The sequence below is a fragment of the Quercus lobata genome, chromosome 5, assembly GCF_001633185.2.
Source record: "Quercus lobata isolate SW786 chromosome 5, ValleyOak3.0 Primary Assembly, whole genome shotgun sequence".
NCBI lineage: Eukaryota > Viridiplantae > Streptophyta > Magnoliopsida > Fagales > Fagaceae > Quercus > Quercus lobata.
The window spans coordinates 41257438-41267505 of NC_044908.1; positions in this window are offsets into that span (position 1 = coordinate 41257438).

A 10068-nucleotide genomic window follows, 5' to 3' on the forward strand; every position below is an offset into this window, starting at 1 on the left:
CCATATGAATTATGGTGATCATATTACATACATCACTCATCATAGCAATAATGTCTTTAATGACAATTGCTTCATTGGTATTTCCATCTTCATCTTTCTTATTCTTTAAGAACTTACATTCTCAAATGTAATAGTCTTTTTTTCCACAAAGGAAACATGACAAATTCTACTTGTCATTGTTGGAATTCTTGGAGTTGTTCTTTTAAAACCATTCACACTCTTATTCACATTCAAGTGTTTATTGATCTTACTAGAACTTCTAATTTTAACATTGTTCACATTCACTTTAGAATCCGTGTTAGTTACACCTCTAACTAGACTTTCCTCTTCAATTCAGTGATGTTTGAATTGATCTGAAGAGAGATCTTCTGACATGTTATTTAATGATTTCACATAGCTTAGAAAATCACTTTGGAAAATATTCACATACTCTATCACTTTAAGAATTTAAGTTCCCATCCTTTAGATTTTTTACTTCACTTTATAACATTTAAACATGTCAAAAATTCATTCTTATTTCTCAATTCAAATAAATTCGCAACACATGCAAATATTCTAACAAAGAAACTCATCAATCAATTTGAAATTCAAATTACCCATGAACAAGAAATTCGTACCTTCAATGTTCAAACTATGAACATGGTTTTTAATGCATTCACAATGTGATCATCACTTTGTCTTGCCAACAAAGTAACTTGTTTCTTTAAGCCTTGTTCCACTAAATCTTCATTGTGATCGATTCATCATTTGAAGGACTCTTCAAATCCAAGCCAATTGCTCTTTTTACAGTGTAAAATTGGTTCCATCAAAGCAATCCAATTTCACCAAACCATGGTTCAACATCTTTAAAGTTGTACCATCATTTACTCCTTGTCTTGTAGCAAATATTTTCTAAGATTGTTAGGGATTTTACCAAATCAAGGATAACAATAAGTGAACAAATGAACACATCAAGTAAATAGAAATTAGTGATTGACTTAGAGGCACAATTAAATGTTATCCTTAGACAATATTTGTTTCCATTCGCAAGTTGCTAAAGGGTTTCTATAAACTTGTTTCCAAGATACAACTAAGTTTATTAGATTCTACAAATATTAATCTTGGAGAACACCCACAGGATTTCTTGTGTTTCTTTGTAACTTACTATTTTGGGGAGATTAACCTCTATTTATACTCATAGGATTATAACCCTTCAAAAGGTACGTATGGAGAGTTAAAATGTTTCATAGAACCATTCACAAGGCTTGAAACCTCTTCAACCTTTCTGAACAGTCCCTAAAAAATTTTGCAGAAAAATCCTGTTTCATGATTTTCAATCGATCGAAAGTTACTTTCGATCGATTGAGTGTTATTTTCAATTGGTAGAACAAGAATTAAGCAGCGATTGAGACATCCAAAAACTTCAAGATTTTTTCTTTACTATTTTGATCGATCGAGCCAAAATTTTGACCGATTAAAAATGCCTAACTTCGAATTTTCATTTAGAAAATTCCAGAACTTGAATTTTCACTTTAACAACTTTATGAAACAATATTCTCCAAACTCAAACATCATTATTACAACCTACCATATATATACCTATATATACAACAAATTTGACATGTGTATTAAGAGCGTAATAAATATGCAATTTAACGGTTATATTTTCAAAATATATAGTAATATTAATGATATTGAGTAAGGTTATAGTATTAGATTACGATCTATTTTGTAGCTAAATTTTGTCCCTTAAAAAATGTCAGACTATTGTAAACCAAAAAAAAATTAACCTTAACAAATGTACTTAGACAATTGTTAACTAACCTTTTTACTATATGAAAATTTTGTAGTAGCTTTAACATTATCAACTGAAGCGTCTAACTAACAGTAATCAATATAAAGCAGATACTATAAATTAAAATTTTATTATATTTATAAAATATAAATAAAACAAATAAAAAATGGTTTATTTGTTGCAGAGTCAATTTTTGTTCCCTCCTCAACTATCAAATTATCAGAAAATATTCTTAAAAAAAAAAAAGAAAAAAAAAAGCACGAAATGTCAGGTTTAAATGCCCTTCTAAGTTCTAACTATGGATGAAAAAAATTTATAAAAAAAATAAATAAATAAATAAAAAGAAGAGGAAAAAGACATCTCCCTATTTTGCCAGTTTTTTCCAGGTGGGACCTAATAAGTGTCATCAGCCATGTGCATCCATGCCCGTACGCAACATCTTCCTCGCCGAAGAGAAGCTTCTCATATACGATAGATTCTATCCATCTCTGCGCAGATATTAATTGTAGGCATAGCCTTAATAATCCATGCGGGAGATATGAGTATCCAAAGTGAGACCCACTGTCTCTCATTCAATTATTTATACATTTTTCTTTTCTTCCTTTCTACTGTTTTCATTGTTTTAAAACTTGTGAGTAGACATTATGTCAAAAAGAAAAGAAAAATAAAGTTGAATGTATAATCGCTTTTACATTAGCAGGTTTAAGTTGGTTTGATTGATTGATAAACTTTAACTAACGTGGGTTTGAATTTTGTTCACATCACATAGAAACTAATTAATGTATTCACATGAAACAGTCATCTTGCCATCGACACTTTATATTTAAATCCGATCATTTTTTTTTAATTAAAAAAAAAAAAAAAAGAGAGAGAGAGAGAGAGAAGAAGAAGAAGAAGAAGAAGAAGAATTTCACATGAGTTTATCACGACTCATAATTAAGTAACTTTAATTAACATCTTATTAAATACTCACAGTTAATCTGAATAAGTTATAAACAAATACGTTTAACTTATTTAAGTATTTTGAACAAAATTATCAAGAGGCAAACCTATAAAATTTTGCCTAAGCTTAAATTTCGATTTTTAATAATACAAAAAAGGAAAAGAGATGAAGTTTTGTTTGTTTTGACTTAGTGTGCGTTTGGTTTGCGCGTCCATGTTGGGCATTTGCGTTTTCAGCATTTTTTTTAGCCGCACAATTTGACTTTTCAATTACTTTTCAGCCACATAAGTGGGTCTTGTGTACTATTCACGAGACTCGCAAATCTCACTTTTCAACAACTTTTTCATTAAAAATGGGTTCCACGATACTATTTATAAATTTAAAAATTATTTTGCTACAATTTTTTTCAGTTTTTAGCAATATCCAAACGGATCCTTAATATGTTTTTTAAAGACAAAATTTAGGTATAGTACTTTAGGTACTATTGCTGTTGCTGTTTCTTAAGTTCCCCTCTTAAGATTCAGTCATGTGATTACTTAACCAAAAAATACACTTTCATCCCATGAGAAAAAATCCATACAGCAGAATCTTAAAAATGGAATCTAAGGAATATCACCTATTCTACCTAAATCTTGCTCTTTTTTTAAATGAGTCATTTTAAAAAAAAATTATAAAGATATTTTATTTTCTTATATTTTATAGCAACCTTAAATGAGTTAGAAAACTATATCTTAATTTCTCTTATTTAGCTTACCATGAGATTGAGTTGTTTTTCAAAAAATATTTAATGAAAAATGATCTCTACAATATAAGTCATACTTTTTCTATTGATTAAAATAATTTTCATTTGACTCATTTTTCAAATGCTACCAAATAATAAAACACATGAAAATTTATCTTCAAAAAAATAAAAAATTTCATCAAAACAAATGGAGTGTTAATAACCGTCCCCTTGTCCTTTTGTTTTTAAGAGGAAAATGCGCATTTGGACATCAATTTCAGAGTAATATTTACCTTGTTAGTGTTAAAAGTTAAAACACTATTGCAAATGATGCTCTTAACAACTACTTTTGAGTGTGGTATTTGAAATGTTATTGATATGATGCTAATCACTATTTAAAATCACGTTTTTCTTTTTTTTCCCAGAAAGATTTTCAAATATTCCTGGCTAGTGGTGGAGACTAGAGGGAATGGAATGGGGTCCACAGTCCATGAGTGAGGCCATGGCCCTTTAATTTTGCACTACCTCCATCTATGATATTTTCTTAAATTGAAAAAAAAAAAAAAAAAAAAAAAAAAAAAAAAAAAAAAACCTAAAATAGTATTTTATTTTTGACCCTCGTAAATATGTTAATAAGCAATATTTTGAAGGGGGCAATAACATTCTCCGTTCCTTGTGGTTTGAAAAAAAAATTGTGGGGCTAGAGAACTTGTGACCCCAGCCTACTTTACGTTAGGGCCCAAGGCCTGAACTGAGGAGGGACATTGTCAAGGACATACAATGAAAGTCCAAATGGCCTAGAGATATGGCCGAGGACGATTCTGTCATCGGCATCCCAAAGCGCTCCTGGAAGAAAGAGCAAGTACGGTATAGGAACCCTCCGCATTGATGGAGAAAGGACCCCTGAACAATGCGGCGACAAAGAATAAGGGAAAGACTGTCATTACTGCAATTGAATACGCTGCGCCTGACAGAGCCATGCTCTTCAGTTTTTACAACCACCCCCAACCACTTTGGACATGGGCTGACAAGACAAGTATCATCCCTAAAAAGCGGAACCTACACATGAACGTTTGAGAGAGGGCAAAGGTTAGTATAAAAAGAGAAGGAAGCAGTCCAGAAAGGAAGACGGGGAGGAGGGCCAAGAACTAGAGCCTCCCAGGCCGTGCCAAGGAGAAAACCTTCTTAGGCAAGCACGGTTCATCCTTGTGCAGTTACCATGAACACCATGACTAACCATTGTCCGGTGACTAAGGCCTAACCTTTCAGCCCACCCTCTACAAATTTATTGTTTGGGCCTTAAACGTTCGAACCCAATAAAACCAGTTTGGGGTCGTTACAAATTGAGTCCTTACAAAAATAATACTCATTTCTTCTGTTTATATTAATAACAAAATATTCCAAATTTGCCAAGCGCTTTATGGTTGAATTGGCACCTCTACATGCATAAAGTGATTAGGGGTTTAGGGGAGAAAGAGTCTTGAGTTGCAAAATTAACAGCATATTATAATTATCTCTAGAAAAATAATAAAAATAAAATCTCTCTATAATCCACTAAAAACAAAAAGAAAAAAAAAAAAGGCAAAAGACATATTTAATATTTTAAAATGCACTTTCATTAAAAATTTAAAACAACATATTCTAATTCTAAAATGGAGGCTAATTTTGAAAATCTACCCTTAAGCAAAGGGCAGTTTAATACACAATATTTTTAATATTAACGTAACAAAATTTGGTCAATTAGATGTTAAGGGTGATAAATGTTTTTTTTCTTCAATTTTGGAGTAGAATGTCATTTTTAAAAATCTCGAGAGATGGGAGTATAATTACCCCTATTTTGAATTGTATGGTATTGTGCAATAAAATTTTTTTTTAAAAATATATTTATCCCTATTTTAAATTGTAGCTTTTTTAGATCGGTTTTAAAAATAGAAATTTAGAAGTTAAAATTTGTAATTGGGGATTATAAATTCTAAAATGAGTCACATGTCTAATCAATTTACATCGATAGAGCCAATTAAAAAAAAAATTTAGTTGCAAACATAGTATTTACATGCCTTTCACAACTTATTTTTTACCCATTTTTTTTTAATTTAAAATACAGATTTCAACAAACTAAGGTTTCTTACAAAATTGTGAGTGAAATATTTATGACAATGATATTGAAATATAAGGGGATGTTCGATTATAACTTAATTAGCTGTATAAATTAACACTTTTATTAATTTCTCATTTGTTTGATATATACATTGAGTTTTTTTTTTTTTTTTAATTATTATAAATATCTTGTGACTTTTATTATAAACTAGATTATTTATTAAAATAAGTTGCTAACTCTTAATATTTTTCATCTCACTGGATAACCTTGACCCTCTAGAAACAATTCTCCTCTTCACCACCATTTCTTACTTTAATAGAAAATAAATATTACTCAGTGTAGCATGTCTAAAGTAATTATTTCAATGTTATATGAAACTATTCCCTTTCTCCAGCATTTAAGTAAAAGCATCATTTAACACAAGGCATCATTAATACTAATTTTATTTTCTCTCCTTTGTGTATATTTGTTTCTAAAAAATAAATGCATCATTTGACTTATATTCTGTACAAAAGTATTGTCCAACGGAAAATAAAATTAGAAAAGGTAATTGGCGGTGAGAAAGTTGCAAGATGAAGAAACAGTAGTATTTAAAGAGGAGATATGCATGGATAAAGAGTTAATAAATTTAGAATCGAAAAAAAAAAAGAGTTAATAAATTTGTTACAAAACATTCCATTACTATTGTTAGTGCTTAGTATTAATTTATACTCGTCCCATTTACAGTATTTGAAGTAGCGAATACGATAATGACTGGTGGTGGGTGGATAAATGAATTATTGGTACATTTATTCATTTTATTTTTTGTAAAATGGAATTTATTTCTCCTCTTTCAATTTTTCGTACTAGAAGTAAAACTCACCTTAGAAGGAGAACTCTTTAGACTTTAGTCTTTCCCTGATTTCACGATAAATTTTATCAATTAAACTAAATAAAATTAATGAGACCTCTCTCATTTTCTCATCCAACAGATTTACTATATATTACACAATTACTTTTTCTATATTATCTAATTACTTTTCAAAAATACACACATTAAAATGATTTATTTTTATACTATATTTTATTAAAATATTGTTTTTTTTATCATTTTTTATTACTCAAATCATCTATCTCTCTCTTTTAAGTACACGAGTATTAAAAGTGAATTCACATGTGAATATGAATAATAACCGTGTATATTTACATTGTTACTACATTATTATTGTAGCAACAATGTAAATATACACATTTTATAGATTTATAGATTGACTGATATGAGTTAATTTTTAGCTTAAAAGTGAACATTTAAGACAGTTTTCTATCATACATGTATCTAAGTGTGATGTGGGAAGTGGAAGCATTAAGAAGCGGAACACATCTACTTCTAGAAAACAAGAAACAAAACACGTTTGTTTCTGAAAGCAATCTCGAATCCACAAGGGTTCCTTGAATTCATAAGGAGAAAGGGTCCGGAATCCATCAGAAAATAGAATGGCTGAATTTTATTAATTGAATAATTGTTAAAAAACGTGTATAGACTTAGAAGCCTATTTGAGGGCTCTGTAAAACTTAACAAACAAGAAAATATATTCTAAAATAACTTCTAATTGATACCTAACCATAATAAGAATAAAATTTGATCTAAAAAAAACGTTAAAAACACCTAAAAATAAAGAAATAAATAACCTAAACCTAAAATAACAAAAATTACAAATTAAATACCAAAATTAATATATTACAATAATTAAATAGTAAATTGTATCCCACGTTGCTATATGAATGCTCAACAATTGCAAAATAAGACCTTGTTTCAACTTTCATGACTTAACGAATTTAAGGGCATGTTGAATGTTTTTAAATATGAGAATATGACTGATTAAGGCCCCATTTTCTTTTTGGAAGTATTTTGGATAGAGACTAGACAGACCCATCCCCCAACAACCCACCAGCGGCCTCTACACAATGCACACGTGTGCAGCTAAGCCCTTTGTAACTAGACTAACTTCCTGTTCAGCAAAACTGCCTAAAGTTTTTAATAGCACTAAACCACTCTACCAACTTTTTTTTTTTTTTCCTCAAAACTTTCTATCAAAGGCTAATCATTATTTGTGACAATTGGATCTATAGTGGGGTTAATCGTTGGCCCATGGAGTTTTTTCAACATACTGGTGCTTGGACTTGAACTAGAGAGTACCCAGTCAAACTTGAGACAGCCACTTTGAGATCAAGTGCGCAACCACTCGACTAACCCTACTGGATTACTTTTATCATACATACATACATACATATATATATATATATATATATATATTCCTCTCAAAAATGAAATTCCATCATATATTATCATAGTAATAAAGCTAACAAAAACACAACTTTAACAATGATGAATCTTATGTATATTTTATAAATGCCATCCTTTTACATATATTATAAATGTATTTTTAACAATCTAATAGAAAATTATTTAAAAAAATAATATAATAGCAAATCTAATAGAAAAATGGGCAAAATACCCCTTTTGTCCAAAAGTTCTAATAAAATATCCTTATTCTGAAAATATTTAGAAAAATACCTCTATTTTAAAACTTAATTTTTAGAAAATCGAATTTCAATAAAAAACTCGATTTGGCAAAAATCGAGTTATACTTATTTAAAAAAAACTATATGGAACTCGAGTTCTGTAGTTGCACGATTTTCTTGGCCCAAATTCTAATGATCAGGCTTTGACCCAAGACGCAACCCACAATGAATGTTCGTAGAGAATGGGTGAAAGAACTTGGCTTCAGTGAGCCTGTTCGGTCGAATGCATGGATAAGGCGGTTGCAGAAGATAAAAGACACGGGGAGGATTTCTCAAGTCTCCTTCTATTCCTTTTCTCTTTAGGTTTTCATACAGTTTTTTCCGTCCCCTTCTTTGGGGGGACTGCATTACATTATATAGCTCTCCTTCTTTCATCTCAACCTTACACCTGTTGATCATCTAAGCATTCACTTGAGCGCCTGTCCCATCAGCCGCCCTCACCACTCCCTTTGTGAGTTGCAGAGGCCAAGGCAGTACTGTTCAGGGGTCTTTTCCTCATTAATGCGGCCATGAGGTTAGTTGGGGCGCAATTAATGTGGTGGTAGCTTTTCGAGGGATATTTTGGATTTTATTCATTTTATATGTCTGGAGGGTGAACTGAATTGGCTGGGGATGGCTCTTGGTCTGGGCTTCGTGATGTCCGAGGAGGAGTTACTCCTCGGACAGGCTTCCTGGGCGTTGCTGGGATTGAGTAACGCTTCATGTGTGGCCTCTCCTTGGAAAGGACGCTCCTCGGATGGGCCTGGATTTGGAGTGGCCCATTATTTTTGGGCCGGGCCCCACAATAGCCCCTCAAAACTCCGGTTTTTATCTCCTTCCAAGGAGAAAAGCGGGGTTTTGATGTTAATGAGTGGATAGGGATAAGGAGGACCTGGGGCGCGTGTGCAGATCGTGACCTTTGACGTGCCACAATTTTCGAGGCGTGGCCATTAATTTCCGGAGGCGTTATGTTCCCTTCATCCAACGGTGCGGCGCGGATCGAACGACCATCGTTCATTCGCGTATTTTTAGGCAGGAGTGATTTCTTCTCTCTCCTCTTGACTATATAAGGCGTCAGGGGGGGGTTCAGTTCCTTCTTTATCTGCGTTTCATAAACCTCAAAGGGCTCCAGAGATCTACAGCGAAACCCAGAGACATACAAGCACTTGCGCCCCTTACGCCGCCGTGACCATTTTCTGCGAAACGTCTCGTCCACGAGTGATTTCCAGGCATCCCATCAAGCATTTTGTGAAGGTACCAGTACATTTCGCTCATCTCGTCGTTTCAATTCTCTCCTCGGACCCTTCTTTTCTGCTCAGTCTTTACTTTCGTTTCCCAGTTCAGTTCAGATGGGTAGGTTCGAGAAACTAGTAAATACTCCGGCCGCTATGGAGGTCTTTAGGGCTAAATACCGCATCCCCCCGGGGGTTGGGCTGCGGTACTGTCCTCTTGAAGGAATAGTGACAGATAAACGTCTGGGAGAAGTTGTCATTCCCATGATTGCTTTCATAGAGGGAGGGATGACACTTCCCATGCGTAGGATTACCAGGGAATACTTGTTCAACCATAGGTTGGCGCCGCAACAGTGTGCCCCAAATATGTTCAAGATATTAGGCTGTGTAGATGTCCTAGATGAGCGGATGAACCTAGGCCTTACTTGGCACAATGTGGCCTATCTGTACGAGTGTCACCGCCTCGGGGATGAGGGGTATTATCTTAAATCCCGGAACGAGGACGTTAGGTTGATCTCTTGTCTCCCGGTATCCAATAAGACCGTGAAGAATGACTTCCTCATTGCTTCTGGGGAGTGGTTCGACGGTATTCATTGTCCAACTCGGGCAGGAAACCCAGGTGCGGCGTCCTTTGGGATCGGTCCTTGTTAGGAGAGGAATTAGTGTTGAGGGTTTATTTTTACTGCTTTCCTTATAACTGGTAGATTTCTTGAACTAACCCCACTCTTCTTGGTTGTTTGCAGATAAATCTCACGTAGC